The sequence below is a fragment of the Kogia breviceps genome, chromosome 19 (assembly GCF_026419965.1).
Source record: "Kogia breviceps isolate mKogBre1 chromosome 19, mKogBre1 haplotype 1, whole genome shotgun sequence".
NCBI classification, from domain to species: domain Eukaryota; kingdom Metazoa; phylum Chordata; class Mammalia; order Artiodactyla; family Physeteridae; genus Kogia; species Kogia breviceps.
The window spans coordinates 5840665-5863950 of NC_081328.1; the positions used below are offsets into that span (position 1 = coordinate 5840665).

The 23286-nt window shown below is 43.1% G+C and overlaps 1 protein-coding gene across 3 annotated transcripts in view; it reads right to left on the minus strand.

Moving 5' to 3' along the window:
- The window catches only part of ADPRM (ADP-ribose/CDP-alcohol diphosphatase, manganese dependent), a 372105-nt gene that overhangs the window by 39499 nt on the left and 309320 nt on the right, over window positions 1-23286 (minus strand). For 2 of the 3 annotated variants that reach the window (XM_067022034.1, XM_067022038.1), the window contains exons 9-11: window positions 20630-20746; window positions 14522-14743; window positions 8932-9067 (exon numbers count right to left, since the gene is read on the minus strand). The gene's annotated coding sequence lies outside the window, so the exon portion shown is untranslated. Of the gene's footprint in view, window positions 1-8931; window positions 9068-14521; window positions 14744-20629; window positions 20747-23286 lie in introns of those variants that run through there. The other variant, XM_067022035.1, reaches the window with a different exon arrangement.

Genomic DNA, 23286 nt, shown 5'->3' on the forward strand with positions numbered 1-23286 from the left:
GCCTCTCCCGCTGCAGAGCACAGGCTCCGGACGCGCAGGCGCAGCGGCCGCGGCTCACGGGCCCAGCCGCTCCGCGGCACGTGGGATCTTCCCGGACCGGGGCACGAACCCGCGTCCCCTGCATCGGCAGGCGGACTCTCAACCACTGCGCCACCGGGGAAGCCCGGTTTATCCATTATTGCTCTTGATGCACGTTGGGTTGTTTCCAGTTTGGGGGTTGTTACAAGTCGTGGTGCAGCAGACATTCCTGTACGTGATTCCTGATGCATCCCTGTTAAGTATATAGTTAGACATGGAGCTGCTGAGCTACAGCGAATGCAAATCCTCAACTTTAGCAGAAAATGCCAGGTTTCAAAAGTGGTTGTACCAATTTATATTCCTTATAAATTTAGAAAGTAGTTGCTTCCTGTCCTCATCTACTTGGTAAAGTCAGCCTTTCAAATTTCAGCCACAGCTCTCATAAGTATGCAGTGGCTTTGCACTGCTGTTCTAATTCACATTTCTGTGATTTCTAATGAGGCTGAGCATTTTGTGTTTATTGGCCATTTGGATACCTTCTTTTGTACCTGTTTAAGAGCATGTTGAAGTCTCTTGCCCATTTGCCTGTTAGACTGTCTTTTCTTTGACTTATAATAGTTTTTTAAAAAAAATATTCTGGATGGAAGCCCTGTTTTGACTTTATGCAGCAAATATATTCGTTCAGTCTTTGGGTTGCCTTTTTATTTGTTTCCTTAATGGCATCTTCTGATGAGGAGAAGTTCTTAATTTTTGAAGACAGTCAAGTTAACCTTTTCCTTTTGGTTAGCAGTGTGTGTGTGTGTGTGTGTGTGTGTGTGTGTGTGTGTGTGTGTGTGTGTGTGTGTGATGTTTTACGTCACCTACCCCAAGATTATGAAGAGCCATCCTTTAGACGTTCCATTGTTTTACTTTGAACACCTAACATATTCTAAATCCGACTGGAGTTGGTTTGGGGTATGGTATGTGTGGTAAACACCAACATTTTCTGTCCTTTCCCTTACATTTGCACATGAATATCCAATTGTTCCAGCACAATTGGCTGAAGAGCCCACCCTTGCTTCCTTCTTTGTGGTGCCACATCTGTCATCTGTCATCTGTCCATTCATGCATGATTCTATTTCTAGGCTCTTATTTATTCCATTGATCTATTTGTCTATCCTTGTCTTAATTAATCTCTTATAATAATTCTTAATATCAAGCAGAGTCAGGCTCCCACCCTTCACCTCAGAAAGTGTCTTAACTTTCCTTGCCATTTGCTTTTCCAGATAAAGTTTAGGATCAGTTCCCAATTTTCCCCCCAAAATAAAACCTTGAGATTGTATTGAATCTATCAATTGATCTAGTAAGAATTGACATCTTAAAAATATTGAGTTTCAAATTTGCATGGTACATCCCTTCATTTATTGGGGTCTTCTTTAATTTCTCTTTTTGTATTTTCTGCAATGAAGTCTTTACACAACCTTTGTTAGATTGAATCCTTGGTATTTGATATTTTTGATGCTAATGTAAGGTGTATATTTAAAATTATTTTTTTCATTTTATGGCAGGTATTATTTCTAATCTCAGAGGGAAAACTCTCAATAATTTGCCATTAAATATAAATATATATAATATAAATTTAAAAGATTATATCTATATGTCTTTAATCAGCTTACAGAATTTCCTTTCCATTCCTATTCCTAGCTTACTAAGATTTTTGTTTTTGTTTTTTCAATTTAATGAACAAATGTTTCAATTTTCCAGATGACTTTTCTACATCTGTTATTTTTCCCTTTATTCTGTTAATGTGGTATATTACGTTGATTTTTAAATGTTTACTTAAACCATGTATTCCTGAAATAAACTCAAATACTTAATTATAATATATTATCATATATATGCTAAATATATATACATATACATGTATATATTGCCAGATTCAGCTTGCTCACATTTTCTTTAGGATTTTTGCCTCTCTGCTCACAAATGAGTATTTTCTTTTCTCATAATGACCTTGCCAGGTATTTGTTAAGGTATTCTGACATCATAAAACAAACTGGGGAGTAGTCTCTCTTAATCTTGGTGCAAGACTGTCATTGCCAGTAAAGCTATTTGCTCCTACAATTGCATTTGTAGAACATTTAAAATTCTGGTTTCATTTTCTTTAAGTTATTAAAATATTCAGATTTTCTATTTCCTCCTGTGTCACTTTTTTGCATTTTATTGTCTTATATTTTTTAAATTGAGGTACAGTTGATTTATAATGTTTCAGACATACAGCAATTACAAGATATTGAATATAGTTCCCTGTGCTGCCTCTTGGGTCACTTTTAATAAATTATGTTTCTGGATTCATCTCATCTAAAACTTAGTATATGTTGACATAAGGCTGTTGATAATGTTCTCTTATTTCCTTTCTCAGCATGATCTTTGGTGACGTGCCCTATTTTGTTCCTGACATTAGATATTCGTGCCTTCTTTCTTTTTCTCGTGATCAATCTTACTAGACATGTGTCAATTTTATTAGGCTCCCCTTACTGTCCAAAGTATAGCTTTACTGATCCTCTTTTGTAGGTTATCTCTGTCATAAATTTTTGCTTTTATATTTATTTTTCTTTCTTCTACATTTCTTTAACATTTGTCATATATGCTTTTTTTTTAACCTCTTTATTGGAGTATAATTGCTTTACATTGTTGCGTTAGTTGCTGCTGTATAACAAAGTGAATCAGCTATATGTATACATATATCCGCGTATCTCCTCCCTCTTGTGTCTCCCTCCCACCCTCCCTATGCCACCCCTCTAGGTGGTCACAAAGCACTGAGCTGATCTCCCTATGCTGTGCAGCTGCTTCCCACTAGCCATCGACTTTGGTAGTATATATAAGTCCATGCCACTCTCTCACTTCATCCCAGCTTACCCTCCCGCCTCCCCGTGTCCTCAAGTCCAATCTACATTTGCGTCTTTTTTCCTGTCCTGCTCCTAGGTTCTTCATACCATTTTTTTTTTCTTTAGATTCCATATATATGTGTTAGCATATGGTATTTGTCTTTCGCTTTCTGACTTACTTCACTATGTATGACAGACTCTAAGTCCACCAACCTCACTACAAATAACTCAATTTCGTTTCTTTTTATGGCTGAGTAATATTCCATTGTGTATATGTGCCACATCTTTATCCATTCATCTGTCGATGGACACATAGGTTGCTTCCATGTCCTGGCTATTGTAAATAGTGCTGCAATGAACATTGTGGGTACATGACTCTTTGAATTATGGTTTTCTCAGGGTATATGCCCAGTAGTGGGATTGTGGGGTCGTATGGTAGTTCTATTTGTAGTTTTTTAAGGAACCTCCATACTGTTCTCCATAGTGGCTGTATCAATTTACATTCCCACCAACAGTGCAAGAGGGTTCCCTTTTCTCCACACCCTCTCCAGCATTTATTGTTTGTAGTTTTTTTGATGATGGCCATTCTGACCAGTGTCAGGTGATACCTCATGGTGGTTTTGATTTGCATTTCTCTAATGATTACTGATGTTGAGCATCCTTTCATGCGTTTGTTGGCAATCTGTACATCTTCTTTGGAGAAATGTCTATTTAGGTCTTCTGCCCATTTTTGGATTAGGTTGTTTTTTCGATATTGAGTTGTATGAGCTGCTTGTAGATTTTGGAGATTAATCCTTTGTTAGTTGCTTCATTTGCAAATATTTTCTCCCATTCTGAGGGATTTCTTTTCGTCTTGTTTATGGTTTCCTTTGCTGTACAAAAGCTTTTAAGTTTCATTAGGTGCCATTTGTTTATTTTTGTTTTTATTTCCCTTTCTCCAGGAGGTGGGTCAAAAAGGATCTTGCTGTGATGTATGTCATAGAGTGTTCTGCCTATGTTTTCCTCTAAGCGTTTTATTGTGTCTGGCCTTACATTTAGGTCTTAATCCATTCTGAGTTTATTTTTGTGTATGGTGTTAGGGAGTGATCTAATTAGCACTAATCTGCTTTCTGTCTGCATGGATTTGCCTGTTCTGGATATTTAATATAAATGGAATCATTCAATAAGAGGGGACTAGGTAATTCCCTGGTGGTTCAGTGGTTAGGACTCGGCGCTTTCATTGCAGTGGCCCAGGTCAGGGAACTAAGGTCCCGCAAGCCACGTGGTACGGCCAAAAGAAAAAAAAAAAAAGAAAAAAAAAATATATATGGACTAAAAATTCAATGGCATAAAACGTAGGTTAATGGAAATCAGTATTTTCTTCAATCTATATTGCCCCTACACTGTATTGTCATATACTGTACAATACTGATTGTGCACTGAAATAAGAAAGTCCCAAATGATTCAGGCTTTCACCTATTACTGTATCCTTCCTCCAATAAAAGGTAATAAAGTTAGCCATCCCTCTCTCCAAATGGGGTTGGCCAGAGGATGAGACAACCCAAACACCAACCATGTCTTTTCCAAATTCATGTTATTGTCGAATGTGGTATTTTAGGACACACACACACACACACACACACACACACACACAGAGCTTGCATTAAAATCCAAGGATTGCTGCACTTGTAGTTGTAGACCATACCGTCTTCTCCAGCTACTTTAAGTAGGGAGGAATTTATTAAATGCTATTTAGTAACTGAGAAAATCTTTGAAAAGGCTGATAGAACAGGCTTCAGGTTAAGTTCAGGAACAGTTACGGGTGAGGAACAGAGCAGAAGCAATTACCTCTGCCGTGTTTAGAAAGCGGTTTTACCTTTGTTTTTCTCTGTCAAGTGGACGTTCCACACTTTCCTCTTAACTTTGTTTCAAATCAAAGTGTCACTTGGGTGCATCCGATTGGTGGAAATTCAGTTAAGTTGCTTGCTGCTATCATGGTTGATTTTACATTTTTATCCCTTGAAGTCCAGCGCATTCTTATCGGCTGCTTGGGGATCAACACAGAAAGCCACCACAGAGGCTTGCGCTTGCCTCTAGAACTTCCCGGGGCTCACGAATGATCCTAGGCTTCTTCTGACTGACTCCAGACCTTTCTCTTGTTGGCTCCCATCATGGCGGATCTCAATGGCTTCATACATGGACTCTCCCTCTCTGTCCAGCTCTGTTTGAATCGGTGACCTTATTTTAAACTGCCTAGTTGAGTCTTAGGACACAGTTTCCAGGGATTGTGGCTCAGTTCCATGCACCACAAATCTGGGAAAGTTTCCTCCATCATCCAGGACACACCCAGGACTTTGAAATACTTCTCCAGACAGCCCTACACTATCCTCAACCCCTCGAACAGGGGGAGGAGGAGACACTGTACTGTTATTGTTGTTGCTATTAATAAGAGAGAGAGTGTGCTAGCAGAGGAAAGCTCCCAAATAAAGTGAATAGCGTCCCCTGGATTTGTGCAACATGGAGATACTGACACAGTACCCATTGGTGGCAGAGAGAAAGAACTGGAAAGGAAGCAAGTGGTTATAACAGAAAGAAGGTCAGTGGAACCTGAGATCATACACGGAGAGCAACACGGTAGCTCTAAGGGCTCTGAGGCCCCTAACACACTTCCCTTGCAAGCAGCAAAATAAGACTTCGTAATTTGTGTCTCTGGGCTTGCAAGCCGCGGTCCTTTCAATGAATATCTAGGTGTGGGCGGGCAGGGAGGAGGATCATTAGACCCGCATGTTCTCAGTATTGTACCTGGAAGCGCCTTGTTCCTTTTGATCATCTTCTATTTCATGTACCGTTCAGCACACCACATTTATGCTTACGCCTATGATCTTTTGAACATCTAAGCTCATGAATCTCTGTAAAGGTCAAAGAAATCTCATTTAATGTTATCTCCACGTTGTGGGTGATTTTTTTTTTTTTCACTCGATAATAAAGATTTTGTTTTTAAAAATAAGAAAAAATGTCTTTGATATCCTAACTTTGAGAATTCCTTTCAAATACATTTTCACGTGTGCAAGCACGTTTATACGTGTCAGAGTATGTGACTTTGAAGTGTTTTGTGTCTGTGGGTCCCAATGTGTGCATTCATTCATGTATGTGTGCATACACATACATGCACATTATGAACTGTTGCTGTGAAGTAATGACGTTGGTTTCTGTAACATGAACGCTGAAATGACAAAAGGAGAGAACACCCAGGGCAGCAATTTCGCTCCCTGGTGCGTGTGGGAGGGGCATTCAGCGCTGTCCGCAGACACTTCTGGTTGCCAAAAATGGGGTTAGGATGCTCCTGGCATCTAGTACACAGAGGCCAGGGATGCTGCCAAATATCCTACGGTGCGCAGGGCAGCCCCCCGACCCCTGCCCCTGACAGAGAGTTATTTGTCCTAAAGTGTCAAGAGTGCCAAGCTTGAGAAACTCAGTTCTAGACGCAGAGTACTGAACAAAAGTTTACGGGGCACCTATGATATTCAAGACTCCGTTTTAGCCTTGGTTCAGAAATGAGCATGATGCACACCTCTTGCGGCACGCCCCCCATGTATTTAGTAAGGGAGCGTGTCAGGCAGGGTCTCAACGGGAAACGTTTGGTACGCACAGATTAAGATAAGTTGAAGAACTAGTTACAAAGGAATGAATATAGAGAGAGCGTAAGGGAGAGTGTGGTGGCCTGGGCTAGTAGCCGTCAAGGTGTTATGCTCCGTGGGACCTACAGAGCTAAGGTGTGGAGTGGATACTGGAACCTGGAAGGGGATGGAGCCTTCTAGTGCAGCCACCTTGAAGGGAGCGAGCTTCAGCTGAGAGAGTTAACCTTGAGGTGACCTCCAAGGGAAAGAACTAGGGGACCAATTCCCCCCACCTTCCTCCCACCTGCTGTAAGGGCCCCCCATGGGCCAACAGAAGCCAGAGAACAAGGGCATCTTTGGGGCTTACAGCTCAGCCCACCAGGAAGCCGGATGGAGAGCAGTGCGGGAGTGGGGCGGGCACCAGGGAACGTGAAGGCAAACGAAGGTATCTGGGCCAAAGGACTTACTTTGTAAAGGACTCTCACTGAATGCAGAAACTGGTAAGAGCCACCAAATCAAGGGCTCTCAGCTTTCGGAGGCGTGAGGGGTTCTTTCCAGCTTGGATGAGCTCAGGGAGGCCTCAGTAAAGGATGCGGCATTTGAAAGACAGCCTTGGGAAGTGACTAGAGGAACCAGCATGTCAGCCTTTTCCCACTTTGAAAGGGCACCTTCGTCTTGCACACGCACGGAGGGGGAGGGCTTCGGCTGCAGGCCTCCCCGGCCTCCTCTCCTGCCCACGGATCCCAGCCCGGCCGCTGTTCCTGGAACATTCTGCTGGAAAGCATCTCCCAGCTAGGACGCTCCTCCCTAGGCCTGGCCATGCAAACAAGGGGGACTGGGCAGGCCCTGCTTCTCTCCATTAGTCTGTTTCTTTGTTCTTCGTAACACCACTCTTTTACATATATATAAGCACATATAGTATATAATACTTGCGTATATATGTGTATGTGTGTGTGTGTATATATATATATATATATATATCAACTGTTACGTAGGATTGCAGTACCCAAAGGACATTTACATAATAGAGGAGCACAGATATTTAAAACCTTAATATGACTTTCACCCTCTTACGAGGGGAAAGCGCTCACCAAGCTAAACCCACAGGGAACGGCCTCCTGAGCTCCTCCAGCTCGTAGCCGTGCCCTCCCGTTGGGGGGTCTGTTCCTCGTTGTGAATCCTCTTCTAACTCTCCCTCCTATGAGTATTTTTTAAAAAATATTTAATTTATTTTATTTATTCGGCTGCACCGGGTCTGGGCCGCGGCGCGCAGGATCTTTTCAGTTGCGGCCTGCATGTGGGGTCCGGTCCACTGACCGGGGATTGAACCCGCCTCCCCTTCACCGGCAGCAAGAAGTCGTAACCACGGGACCACCAGGGACCACTCCTCTTCCCCTAGCGGCCTCTGTACGTCGTGAGTTACTGAGGATCCCCCTTATTCTATTGATAACTCATGGGAAAGCTGCGGGGTTTCTTTCCAATTTGGCCTCCACCACGGGCACATCTGCCTTTCCCAAGGATAAATATTAATTATCAGAGATATTACACTCTAAACCCGGAAGGTGGAAGAGAAGTATTTTTCTTACATCCCCAGTGCTTTCAAAGCCTCCTCTCTACGTGTAATGAACACCTCATATCATTTACTTTTGAACAGTGTACGCGCGCCCACCCTTTCAAACTAGGACCCCCTTGAGCCTGCTAGAAATAAGAGGCGGGTCCATTTTCCAGCCTCGTGCCTCTTAAGCACTGCCCTCGTGACCGCACTAAGACCTAACAGGGGCTTTGTAATTCGTCCTTGGAAGAGCGAGATTAAATTCCTGGCCGGCCAAGAGCATTCTCTCCCCGAGACTCTGAATGGAGAGAAAAAGGATGGTTTTGTTTTTCTAGTAACCTAAGATTTTACACTGAGAGATGGGAGTTGGAGCACAGGGTCTGATATTCAAGGTGGAAAGAACTTCGTGAGCATAAGCACAGAGGTTGAAAATACTGCACGTAACCGACCGTTTAAATGAACATCGTTTAGCAATGTGGAAGCAATGAACTGTGGGTGTATACCTAGCAGGCACCAGATTATAGGTGATGGTTAATTATTTCCTTTAAAGACTGATTTTGTATTTTTAAATATTACACGCTGCTGCTTTAGAGAAGGATATTAACTCACTGGAATAGAATCACAAAAATCCATTTGTTTTTCCAGTTTCTGCTGCTACTTGGGTTAACTCCTTTCCCCCCCCTGCTTGATAGTGGATTCCCTTCATGACATCATAGTTGAATTCCATAACTTTTTGGTCCCTTTGGGTTACTCGGTCAGTCTGGTTTCCTTTCTCAGACTCCGTGTTGTTTTTGAAATGGTTAATTTCACGGTCATTCCAAAGTCCTCTTCCACCGTCCCCCAACTATAGGGGCCAAACTCAACAACCGCGGCTTAGAACAGGGAGGGTGGTACATACCAAGCTGATGTTGGGGCCCTGGAGAGGGAGATGGGTGGAGCATCTCCTCCCTGGCTGTCCGGTGGGAAAGTTGCTTCTTTCTGTCTGGCTGCTGTTTCCCCTCTAACGCTCAGTAGCCAGTAGCCGTTGGTTTTGCCTGAGTGTCAAGTTTCCAAAAGAATGTCGGTTAGTTCAGGGAGGATACCTGTTGGTGTTTCAGGGGGCCCTAGGCAGCCCTGCCCCCTCCCTGCACGTTTCCCCGGATTCAACTCCTAGTTGTGATGTGTTCCTCATTCTCCTCCCAGTTGCCACTCTAGACTGTCTACCCATCCCATCTTGCTTATGGGGGCCACCATACCAGGTTTCAAGCTGTCTGGAGCTTTCTCCTTCACGCCTGGTCAGGAAACACACAGGTTTGCCACGTGAAATGAGGAGGATCACTGGGTCCCTACGGGCATACCCCCTTCTGCCCTCTACGCCTCTGACAGGAGGCATCTTCTTGTGCCCTTTCGACCAGGCTGATCTCCAGTCCCCAACCTAGTGGAGGGAGAGAAGGCTCAGGCGCTTTCCCGAACCCCCTTGATCCTCCTGGTTGCTCTCCCTCTTAGCGCTGCGGAGAACAGGCTAGGGCTCCTTTTCACGAACTGACACTCCTTCAAAATGCCACCTCCTCTCCCTCTCGCCTCCTCGCACGTGGCCGCTGTGTGTGAGGAGTGGGTGGGTGGTACTCTCTTTACTGAATGGCATCCTTCTACATGCCCTGAAGGAAGGGGGCTGACCACAGAGCTGGTGGTCCTAGCAAGTGAGAAGCTGGGGTACCTCGAAACAGCTGCCTTCAGCCGTGGACCTGAGCGGCCAGTTGCAATAGGTGGCAACTGACAACACCGTGTTACTGTTATGCCCACCCTTCAGAGATACGCGTATCCCCGCCCACAGTCTGGTTCGGATGTCAGAACTGATGATGCCACACACTCACCAAGAAGGCATGAAAAGTTTTATTACTTAGGGGTTTGGGGTGTCTGGGGAGAGCAGAGCAGTACTCTCAAGTAGACCCCAAGTAACTTCAGAGATGGAGGAAAGGAGCCAGGCCTGGGTTTTTAGGGCAGTTAAGGAATGGGGCCAGGGTGAGAGTCCTCAGGCGGGGGCAGGGGCTAGCTGGGTTTCACTCGCCCGCTGGCGCCAAGGAGGCTTTCTTATCAGTTTCCCCAGATGTGGGGTACAGGGGGTAGAGGGAGGGGTGGAGCTTAAAAATTGTCAGTCGTTGAACATAAAAAAACGGGGCCCACAAGCACATGAAAAGCTGCTCAACATCACTAATTATTAGAGAAGTGAAATCAAAACCACAATGAGGTATCACCTCACTCCGGTCAGAATGGCCATCATCGAAAAACCTAGAAACAATAAGTGCTGGAGAGAGTGTGGAGAAAAGGGAACCCTCCTCCACTGTTGGTGGGAATGTAAATTGGTGCAGCCGCTATGGAGAACAGTATGGAGGCTCTTCAAAAAACTAACATCAGAGTTGCCACGTGATTCAGCAATCCCACTCCTGGACACACATCCAGAGAAAACTCTAATTCGAAAAGATACATGTACCCCAATGTTCACGGCAGCACTATTTACAACAGCCAAGACATGGAAGTGACCTAAATGTCCACTGACAGATGAATGGATAAAGAAGATGTGGTACATATCCACAATGAAGTACTACTCAGCCATAAAAAAAGAATGAAATCCTGCCATTTGCAGCAACATGGATGGACCTAGAGATTATCACACTGAGTGAAGTAAGTCAGACAGAGAAAGACAAATAACATACGATATCGCTTACATGTGGAATCTAAAATATGACACAAATGAACTTATCTACAAAACAGAAACAGACGCACAGACATAGAGAACAATCTTATGGTTACCAAAGAGAAAAGGGGGGAGGGATAAATGAGGAGGTTGGGATTAACACATACACACCACTATATATAACATAGATAAACAACAAGGACCTACTATATAGCACAGGGAACTATATTCAATATACTGTCGTAAACTGTAATAGAAAATAATCTGAAAAATTATATATACACACATATGTATGAATCACTTTGGGGGAATTCCCCGGTGGTCCAGTGGTTAAGACTCTGAGCTTTCAATGCCGGGGGCCTGGCTTTAATACCTGGTCGGGGAACTAGGATCCCACAAGCTGCGCTGGGCGGCCAAGAAAAAAACAAACCGAAAACTGAATCACTTTGCTGTACGCCTGAAGCTAACACAATATTGTAAATCAACTCTACTTCAGTTAAAAACGTTTAAAAAGAATGGGGCCAGATTCTTTATTACAGTTACTTAGACATTAGAGAAAACTCAGATGGCGCTGCTCTTCAAAGTCATCACTGTGGAAGGCTGGTCTGGTCCTCCCAGGAGCAGAAACCAGGATAGGATTAAGTGTGCAAAAGGGTCTTTAGGAAAAACGCCTGCGGAGCGGGCCAGACAAGCTGGGAGAGCCATCAGACTGTGACGCAGAAGTTCGACCTTGAGTGAAGGACAGGAAATGAGAAGGTTTGACGGAAATGTCCTAGGCTGCCATGTCGTATCCGCAAAAGCATCAGCACCGTCTGGGGATGTTTCCGTGCTGAGGTCGGCCATCCCAGGGGTCCCCGCCAGGAAGGGGTGTGCCTTCGTGCCCCTGCTGCGTGCGGGTCTGAGCTGGGAGGAGCCCTGGCCTTCGTGTGCACAGGCGGCTTCCCCGGCTCTGCAGCTGGGCCCCTGTCAGTTGTCCTTCCTGCAGGTGGAAGACCGGGCAGCAGTCCCATGGCCACCCCGTACAGACACCTAGTCCACTGACTGTGTCATCGCTAAAATCGTTTTGCAGCTCCTTTTCGGGGAGATGTCTTCACAGGATAGTACAGAAGCCATGAAAGGGCAGAGGGTTTCATAGCTTTTAAAAAGACCCTTTACGCTCGACCGAAACCAGCATCGGCCAGCTAGAGTACCCCTCTTAGTACTTATCCGTGTGGATTTGGCTATTACACACACACACACACACACACACAAAGAATCTGCACTTAAATGATACAAGTCATCATGAACGACATCCCAAGGAATATGCCACAGTATCTGAAGGCAGTATCTGAATTAAAAGGAACAATTCTAGACACCTTTTGAACAATGGTAACGTCGTAAGAATAATTGTACTGCCTTCCAAGGTGACTTCACTGAGGTGGACCATTCTTCGCATATATAGGATTTTGGGGACAATCGTGAAAATTCAAAAAAAAAATTCAAAAAATTCAAAAAAGCTCTGCATACCTTCATTTCTTCTCTGTGTGTGCACGGACAGATGGGTATGTGCAGGAATTATTCACCATAAAGCTGTTGAATGGACTCTTCCAAAGCTCTGTGCTTAATTTTGTATTTGTACTTTTATATTCTTTTTACTTTCAAAGGGAGATTCCCCAATTTTATAACTTTTAGGCTCCGCAAAGCCTTCATCCATGCCAGGAGTTTGTATTTGTGTCTGCACACCCTGGCTGTGTTTGTGTGTTTATTCCTACGGCTTCCTTTCCCCCATCCTCACACTTGGGTGCATATGGTTCTCCAGATGGGGTAATGCTCTCCTTCACACATGTTTTTAAATGTCTTTGGATTGTTTAACAAAAAGAAGTTAAAGGGTAAAAGAGTAAATAAACCTGCTTAGACAAATCTCTGAACCAAAGTGAGGGATGGAGGCGGGACATTTTTCTTTCCCTGCCAGGGGCTCAGGCTTCAAGTTTCCAATGTAGTGAAATTTGGGGGACATGATCTCTTTCTTCAGGCCACTAGAGGGCACCAGTGTGCAGACAATTGTCAGGTTTGGGAGGGGTGCTGAGCTCCACGGAGCAGGAGGGAAGGTGACTCCCACATTCCCATAGCCACCAAATCCCTTTTCCTTTTCAAAACACCTCTTCCTACACTCAGGATGTTTCTTTCTGGATCTGAATCATCCTAGTATTTCCTCCTCGCCTAACCTCCTACGAGGCTACACCCCCGCCTCCTCCAGATTCCTTGCTGTTGTAACCATCATCTCTGTGGATGAAGGTTAAAGGACCCCCAGGAGCATAGACCAGGGAGACCTGTGGGTCCCGGAAAGAACAATGAAATTATTATCAGGAGACCTGGACTCAAGCCCCAGATCTGTCATTGGCTGTGTGATCTTGAGAAAATCACTTTACCTCTCTGAACCTCTGTGTGCTTATCTGCTAAATGGGAGGGAGAGTCCTCTAAAGTTCTTTGTGTTTCTGAGAAAAAGAGCGGATATAGTCAAGCATCCTCCTTTGAAGGTAAAAGCCTCATTCTTTCCTGTCATGCCGGAAACCTCTCCTTCTAAAATTCTAAAACCTGCTTCCTTAGTATTCTTTATCAACTCCTGATGAATACAATTTCAAATTAAGGACTTCTTTGGGTTTCCAGGCCAACATATAAGGAACTTGGACTTCAACTCTCCCACCCACACAACAGGAGAAAATAGGAACAAACTGAAAATCAACAGCTCTTCTTAGATCAATCAGAAAACTGACATCATAGGGCAAACTGCTACCCCCTTCCCCCCCCAAATGGAAGAGACAGACAGGTAGACAAAGAATCACACCTTACTGGAGCTGAAGATCAGGAGAAGAAAACTGCAGGAACCAGTACCGGGTTCCTTTTATCTAGTTTATCACGTCAAACTTGCAACAAAAAATGACAAAGTATACTAAAAGACAAAAAACAGAACAAAACAAAAAACGACACAGGTTGAAGAGACAGGGCAAACATCAGAACCAAACTCAAATGTGGCAGGGATGTTGGAATTAGCGGACTGGGAATTTAAAATGACTATGATTAGTATTCTAAGGGCTCTAGTGGAAACAGTAGACAACATGCAAGAACAGATTGGCAGATTGGTAATGGATGGAAGCAGTGACATGGAAACTCCAAGAAAGAATCAAAAGGAAAGGCTAGAGATGAAAACACCATGGCAGAAATGAAGAACACCTTTTTTTTTTTTTTTTTTTTTTTCTTTGCGGTACGCGGGCCTCTCACTGCCGCGGCCTCTCCCGTTGCGGAGCACAGGCTCCGGACGCGCAGGCGCGGCGGCCATGGCTCACGGGCCCAGCCGCCCCGCGGCACGTGGGATCTTCCCGGACCGGGGCACGAACCCGCGTCCCCTGCATCGGCAGGCGGACTCTCAACCACTGCGCCACCAGGGAAGCCCTGAAGAACACCTTTGATGGACTCATCAATAAACTGGACTCGGCCGAGGAAAGAATTAATGAGCTTGAAGACATCAATACAAAACTGCAAAAACTGAAGTTCAAAGAGGAAAACATGGAAAAGATAGAACAAAATACCGAAGGGCCGTAGGACAATAACAAAAGGTGTCATGCACGTGTATGAGGATTACTAAATTAAAGACTTCCTCTTCTGTCTATTCATAACCACATCACTCTACCCTGCACAACCCAGAGCTGAACTAAGAAACCATGTTTTTGCTTGTACCTCCTAACATTGCCACACCTTATTAAATTATCTCTGTTTAAACAATGAAAGACTTCCCGGAGGGATGGGTGAGAATTTGAGGCAGGGGAAAGGGGCTTACCTGGTTTCTCTGTAACCTCTTTGGACTCATTAAACTGGGCTTGAAGTGACTTCCATCTTCTCCCATCTTCTGCCCGAATCTCCTACTCCTCAAAAGACAGCTCGTTCAAACCATCGGACTGTGACCAGTGAGACCTCACTGGACTGTGACCAGTGAGCTGATATTTCTTCATGGTATCAACTGGAAAGTCATATCCCGTTTCCGATGGAGCTCTGCCTGGAGCTGGAGAAAAATTGGACCAGAGAGTTTGGAGTAGCATGTGGAGAGGTAACTTCCTTGCTGTCTCTCCAAGGTCACAGGCTTGAGGTCTGCTGACTATACTTATTTCTCCTGTTCCATCACTTTCTCTTTATTTTAAATACCTTCATTATAAATGTCCTCATAAAAGGCCGGCCACCTTCCATCCTCGTTGCTACCCTCCCCGAGTCCCATCTGCATCCTGCTTAGGATTCTTCACTAGCTTTCTTCCTGAGAGGGACATTCAAAGCCATCTATGACCTAGTGGGTGGATCTCTCTCTGCACCCCCCTGACCCTTCCCTTTCTCACCAGCCACCGTGTTCGTGCAACACTGGGCCGTTGGTAGTTATCACAATCCAAGGCATCTTACGTCCTTGACCTTACCTATGCTGCTCCCGCTGCTGGAAAGATTTCTCCCCACTCTTGGACTAGGTTATCAACATCATGCTCTAAGATTCAGCTCAAGTGCCCCCTCCACCAGGAAGTCTTCCCTGAGAAGCCAGTCCAGGTTTCATGCCTCTCCTAGTTTCTCCCCCATGACACAGGCAGACCTCTGCTATGCCACTTCCCTGGACTACCATCACTTCCCTAGTCACCTTCAAGTGCCCGGAGGGCAAGAACTGTGTCCCTTTCTCTAAGCTTATTATCTAGTATAATATATGGAACACGGTTTGTTACATGAATAAAAGTATGAAATAGTTGATAGAATATAAAAATCTCAAAAATATGTTGTGAAAAGAAGGGGAATGTGGATCATGAGGGAGAAGAAAAGAAAAAGAAGAGGGCTTCCCTGGTGGCGCAGTGGTTGAGAGTCCGCCTGCCGATGCAGGGGACGCGGGTTCGAGCCCCGGTCCGGGAAGATCCCACATGCCGCGGAGCGGCTGGGCCCGTGAGCCATGGTCGCTGAGCCTGCGCTCCGCAACGGGAGAGGCCACAGCAGTGAGAGGCCCGCGTACCGCAAAAAAAAAGCAAAGCAGAAAAGAAAGTAGGCAGGAAAGTTCTATGTACTGTTTTAAACATAATAATTGGAGGAATTAACATTTCAGTCCTGGTTCAGACTGTTAAGGAAATACAGTTTTTTAAGAAATGCCTTTTTTTTTTTTTTTTAAGAAATGCCTTTTGAAATGCATTTTTGAAAAACCTTAAAGATAAGAATCAGTAGAGCTTAAAACGAAACACGTTTTTCAAAACTCTAAATCCACTTGTCAAGCCAGAAAGCAAAGAAAACATAAAAAGGTGGAAAGCATAGAAAAAGATGACAGAACAAAGATCAAACATAGGAGTTGTATCAATAAAAGCAAATGGATCAAGCTTTTCTATTAAAAGACAAAACCAATGGGGTCAAAACACCAAACCTGAGTCTGTACTGTCTACAGTTTACACGCCTAAAATAAAATGATCCAAACAGACTAAGATAAAAGCATGGGAAAAGACATGGCTGAAATATTAAAAAGGAAAAATATGGAAAACGGAAGTTACCATATTAATAGAAGACAAAGTAAAAAAATCTAAGGTGAAAGACATTATATGAGACAAGGTTTTTTGTTTTACTTTTTAATTAATTTAATGTTTTAATCAAAACAAGTTAAACATGGGCACAGTCTAAATTTTTTTTTACTTCTAAAAGGATATAACAAATATGTCAGGTCCTTATCCCTCATCCCCATCCAACATTCTAAAGGCAACATTTTTCAGTTCTTTTGGCTGTTTCTTATATGTAAGAAACATGTTAAAATTAATGGACATAAACAGACCTCAGTTGATCCATGATATTAGCCTCTTATATTGCCAGCAAAGGATTTTTTTATACCCATTTTACTCTGCTCTCATTCTTCTGTTGTAGTTATATCACAATTTGGAGGTTTGTCCATATCCACTATTGTATCAGTGAGGAATGTGCTTGGCTGCAAGTAACAGAAAACACACCTAGCAATGGCTTTCAGGCAGTCAAAAGCCAATGTGGGGCTTCCCTGGTGGCGCAGTGGTTGGGAGTCCGCCTGCCGATGCGGGGGACGCAGGTTTGTGCCCTGGTCCGGGAGGATCCCGTGTGCCGCGGAGCGGCTGGGCTCGTGGGCCATGGCCACTGGGCCTGCGCGTCCGCAGCCTGTGCTCCGCAATGGGAGAGGCCACAGCAGTGGGAGGCCCGCATACCGCATACCGCAAAAAAAAAAAAAAAAAAAAAAGCCGATGTGGTGGTTTTAAGATGTCCTTAGGGACCCAGGCTTTTTTTATTTTTCTGTTCTCCCATTTTAGGCTTGTAGTTTTTGTCCTCGTGGTCACAAGACAGCTGCTACACCTCCAATGTTGCATCCATGTTTCAGGGAAGGAAAAAAAAGGAAGGAAGAAGGGAAGCCAGAGGAGAAAGAAGAAGAAAAAGTTTCCTAGGAACACTTAGCTCATGTCTCATTAGCAGGCTCTGTGTCACACACCTCCAACTGCAAGGTAATCTAACATTGCAAGAATTTTTAGATAGGCACGTTGCTGCCTGAACAAAATTGAGGTTTGGAGTCAAGGAAGAAAGGAGTGTAGACACTGGCAAGGTAACCAACAGTGTGTGTCACAGGTGTTTTTATTATTATCTCTATGTAAATAGTGCTAACTGCTTAACCAGTAATTGTCGTAAGTATTTTCTTTCTTGTACATCTTTTTGTTTTGCCTGGAGTCAGAGCTTGCCTCATTATTTTTCATTTGCTTAAGGTTTTTTTTCCCCTTGAACTTGTGGCTAGCTTTTCCCATAAATACCAAAAGCTCTGTAAGATACCTCTCAACATTATCTTCATGTGCTTAAATCCGTCAGATAATCTATCACTTCGAATCTGAGTCTTCAGTCTTTCATTTTCTTGAATTACTATCTAATTTTGTTGGAGTATATTGTTTGGGGTTGTACAAGTCTTCTGCTTTCATCAAAGATGGAATTTGGGTTTCAGTTTCTCCTTGCTGTTTGGAATGATTTTGAAAAGAAATGAAAATCAAGCCACCTTTTCTCTATGATTTTAAAACTGGAAGCCTTATTTTGTTCTGACAAACGTTACAACTCACAGAGAATGTGTCGCTGATAACAAATTTTTATCTGGGCAATAATGCTGCATCAAAATACATAAAAACAAAATATTTGCTATTCATGGAGAAATTGACAGAATAAGAATGGTGGTGAGGAAGTTATTATACTTCTTTAAATCTTCGACAGATCAGTAGGCAAAAATAGGGAGGTTGAAGATCTGAATAATATAATTAATTCATTTGATTTAAAAGATATGTTTCACAAAAGACCCCGAATAGCCAAAGCAATCTTGAGAAAGAAAAACAGAGCTGGAGAAATCAGGCTCCTGCACTTCAGACTATACTACAAAAGCTACAGTAATCAAGACAGTATGGTACTGGCACAAAAACAGAAATATAGATCAATGGAACAGGGTAGAAAGCCCAGAGATAAACCCACACACATATGGTCACCTTACCTTTGATAAAGGAGGTAAGAATATACAATGGAGAAAAAGCCTCTTCAGTAAGTGGTGCTGGGAAAACTGGACAGCTACATGTAAAAGAATGAAATTACAACACTCCCTAACACCATACACAAAAATAAGCTCAAAATGGATGAAAGACCTAAATGTAAGGCCAGACACTATAACACTCTTAGAGGAAAACATAGGCAGAACACTCTATGACATACATCACAGCAAGTCCTTTTTGATCCACCTCCTAGAGAAATGGAAATAAAAACAAAAATAAACAAATGGCACCTAATGAAACTTAAAAGCTTTTGCATAGCAAAGGAAACCATAAACAAGACAAAAAGACAACACTCAGAATGGGAGAAAATATTTGCAAGTGAAGCAACTGACAAAGGATTAACCTCCAAAATTTACAAACAGCTCATGCAACTCAATATCAAAACAACAAACAACCCAATCCAAAAATGGGCAGAAGACCTAAATAGACATTTCTCCAAAGAACATATACAGATTGCCAACAAACACATGAAAGAATGCTCAACATAACTAATTATTAGAGAAATGCAAATCAAAACTACAATGAGGCATCACCTCACACTGGTCAGAATGGCCATCATCAAAAATCTACAAACAATAAATGCTGGAGAGGGTGTGGAGAAAAGGGAACCCTTCTACACTATTGGTGGGAATGTAAATTGATAACAGCCACTATGGAGAACAGTATGGAGGTTCCTTAAAAAAACTAAAAATAGAACTACCATACGACCCAGCAATCCCACTACTGGGCATATACCCTGAGAGAACCATAATTCAAAAAGAGACATGTACCACAATGTTCATTGCAGCTCTATTTACAATAGCCAGGACATGGAAGCAATCTAAGTGTCCATCGACAGATGAATGGATAAAGAAGATGTGGCACATATATACAGTGGAATATTACTCAGCCATAAAAAGAAACGAGGGCTTCCCTGGTGGCGCAGTGGTTGAGAGTCCACCTGCTGATGCAGAGGATGCGGGTTCGTGCCCCGGTCCGGGAAGATCCCACGTGCCGCGGAGCGGCTGGGCCCGTGAGCCATGGACGCTGCGCCTGCGCGTCCGGAGCCCATGCTCCACAATGGGAGAGGTCACAACAGTGAGAGGCCCGTGTACCACAAAAAAAATAAATAAATAAAATAAAAAAATAAAAATAAAAAGAAACGAAATTGAGTTATTTGTAGTGAGGTGGATGGACCTAGAGTCTGTCATACAGAGTGAAGTAAGTCAGAAAGAGAAAAACAAATACCGTACGTACGCTAACACATATATATGGAATCCCAAAAAGAAAAATTGTTCCGAAGAACCTAGGGTTAGGACAGGAATAGAGAAGCAGAGGTAGGGAATGGACTTGAGGACACAGGGAGGGGGAAGGGTAAGCTGGGACGAAGTGAGAGAGTGACATGGACATATATACACTACCAGATGTAAAATGGATAGCTAGTGGGAAGCAGCCGCACAGCACAGGGAGATCAGCTCGGTGCTTTGTGACCACCTAGAGGGGTGGGATAGGGAGGGCGGGAGGGAGACGCAAGAGGGAGGAGATATGGGGATGTATGTATGTGTATAGCTGATTCACTTTGTTGTAGGGCAGAGGCTAACACACCATTGTGAAGCAATTATACTCCAATAAAGATGGTAAAAAGAAAAAAAAATCAAAACTGCCAAGAGTAAAAAAAAGTAGCCAAGGGACTTCCCTGGCGGTCCAGTGTTTAAGACTTCACCTTCCAATGCAGGGAGTGTGGGTTCGATCCCTGGTTGGGGAACTAGGATCCCACATGCTTCACAGCCAAAAAAAAAAAAAAAAAAAAAACCAAAACAGAAAATAGAAGCAATATTGTAACAAATTCAATAAAGACTTTAAAAATGGTCCACATCAAAAAAATTTTTTTTAAAAAGTAGCCAAAAGAATAATTTCTTGATTAGTTTTGGAAATGGTAACATGTATGTAATATATAATGCATATATTTATAAAATATCCACCTACAAGCATATATATTATATATATATAAAATGCATACATATATATTATATATGTTTATATATAATGTGCATATGGTATGTATACATATATTAGTCTGTGTTTTAAAAAACTGGGGTATAAATTACACACAGTGCAATTTTAAAATCTTAAGCTTGATGAATTATTTTTTGTTGAGGTGTGGTTGATTTGCAATGTTGTGTTAGTTTCTGGTGTACAGCAGGGTGATTCAGTTATACATGTACATATATACCTATAATTTTTCAGATTCTTTTCCATTATAGGTTAATGGAAGATATTGAATATAGTTCCCTGTGCTATACAGTAAATAAATAAATAAATAAGATATGCTTCAAGCTCTGTACTTCACAGAGAATAACAAGAAACAAAATACAAACCTCAGTGATGGATCCACGACCACATGAGACTGTGTTTCATGATGAAGTTGGCATTTCAGATCAGTAAATAAGGGGTAGATGATTCAACAAATGGTGTTGGGAAAACTGGCAAATGATCTGGAAATAAAGAGAGAGACTAAAGACTTTGGTCTTTTAGTTATTGCTGCCAATTCTTGGCAGGCAGTTTGACTCCTGGGGCTTTCCCCAAAGAGTCCTCGTTCCCTGGGCTTTTGCATGCCACTGTAGGGTACTTGCTAGGCATTCCAAAGAATAATGGGACAGGGTGACTATTTATAAGGGCTAATCAGGAAAAGCCTCTTTGGGGAAATGAAGTGTGTTCAGAGACCAGATTGAAGTGATGCAGGGGGCTCTGCAAATATCTAGGGAAACAGCGTGCGAGGAAAGGGGACAGCAGGGGCCAAGGCCTTGATATGTTCAAGGAAGGACAAGGATGCCAGTGTGGCCACACGCCATGAGTTTTTTTTTTTTTTTTTTTTTTTAGTGTGGTTCATTGGCATTAAGTGCGTTCACACTGGGAGTTCCCTGTTGGTCCAGTGGTTAGGACTCAGTGCTTTCACTGCCATGGGCCTGGGTTTGATCCCTGGTCGGAGAACTACGATCCCACAAGCTGCACGGTGCAGCCAAAAAATAAATTAAAAACAAAAAAAGTGCATTCACCACCATGCACCTCCAGAGCTATTTTCATCCTCGAAAACTGAAACTCTGTACTCATTAAAAACCATAACTCCCCATCTCCCCTCTCCTCCAACCCCTGGCAACCAGCATGCTACTTTCTGACTCTATGAATTTGATTATTATAGGAGGCACCTCATATTAGTGAGATCATGTGATATTTGTCCTTTTGCGATTGACTTGTTTCACTTAGCATAATATCTTCAAGGTTCATCCATGTTGTAGCATGTGTCAGAATTTCCTTCCTTTTTACGGCTGAATAATATTTCACTGTATGTATAGCACATACTTTCTCTATTCATCTGTTGATGGACACTTGGGTTGCTTCCAATTTGAGGTTATTGTGAATAATGCTGCTATGAACATAGGTGTACAAATATCTGAGTCCCTGCTTTCAATTCTTTTGAGGATATCCAGAAATGAAATTGTTAGATCATCTGGTAATTCTATTTTTATGTTTTTGAGGCACCATTATCTTGTTTTCCATCGCAGCTCCATCATTTTGCATTCTCACCAGCAGTGTTCCAACACATCCTCACCAACGCTTGTTATTTTCCATTCTTTTTAAAATAGTAGTCATCCTGATGGACCTGATTTTAAAAACATGTTTGACTCCCTCCTTTTTAGAACACTTTTTCACCTGGCTTTGAGAAGTCCAAATGGCTATGTTTCTTACTACCTACTGGCCGTCCTTCTCAGTCTCTTTGGATGTATTCCCCTCTTCCCCCTGACCTAGCACTTCCTCTACGCTCCATCCTTACACCCTAAAGAATTTTTAGAATCAAAACCCATAAATACTGTATCTCTTCTATGTGGAATCTAAGAGATACAACAAACTAGTGAATATAATATCAGAGAAGCAGACTCACATGTTTAGAGAACAAACTAGTGGTTACCAGTGGGGAGACGGAAGCGGGGAGGGGCAACATAGCGGTAGAGAAGTAAGAGGTACAAACTATTAGGTATAAAATAAGCTACGCGGATATGTTGTACCACATGAGGAATACAGCCAATGTTTTATAACAACTATAAATGGAGTATAACCTTTAAACGTTGTGAAGCATTATATTACACACCTATAACTTATGTAATATTGTACAGCACCTATACTTCAATAAAATCAGTTAAAACCCACAATTTTAATTATGAACACATCCTGAATTTACTTGACAAACTCTCCAGTCCCAATCTTCACCCCAAATTCGAAATTTGAATATACAGCTACCCAAACAACACTTCTACTTTTCATCCCTGATAAGCTGCTGAGAGTTGAAATATACAAAGCATATTCTTAATTGTCACCCCAATTCTGTTGGGCACCCCCGCAGTAAAGGGCAACATCATTTACCCATTTGCTCAGGACACATATCTTGGATTATCTTTCACTCAGACCCTCGTCCCGTTCAACAGAAAATCCTTCTGACCTACTTCAAATACATCCTGAATCCAACCACATCTCCCATTCTGCACCACTGGCATCTTAGTCCGTGCCATGGTAACACGTCACGCAGACCTGTAACGTCCTCTTATCGGCGTCTCTGCTGCTCTTCTCCTCTCTTCTCCCCTGGGGGGAGAACCCCCCACACAGAAGCCAGCGCAATCCTTTGAAAATGTTGATCGACCACGTTCCTCCTGCACTCAATCCTCCAATGGCTTCCCTTGACCCAAGAGCATCCAAAATCCTTACCATGGCCCTCCAGGCCCACAGGATCTCAGCTCTGGATGCTGGTCTGCTCTTGTTTCTCACCATTCCTGCTCATGGCGTGTGGCCACACTGGCCTCCTTGTCCTTCCTTGAACATATCAAGGCCTTGGCCCCTGCTGTCCCCTCTCCTGGCACGCTGTTTCCCTAGATATTTGCAGAGCCCCCTGCATCACTTCAATCTGGTCTCTGAACACACTTCATTTCCCCAAAGAGGCTTTTCCTGATTAGCCCTTTTAAATAGTCACCCTGTGCCATCCGAC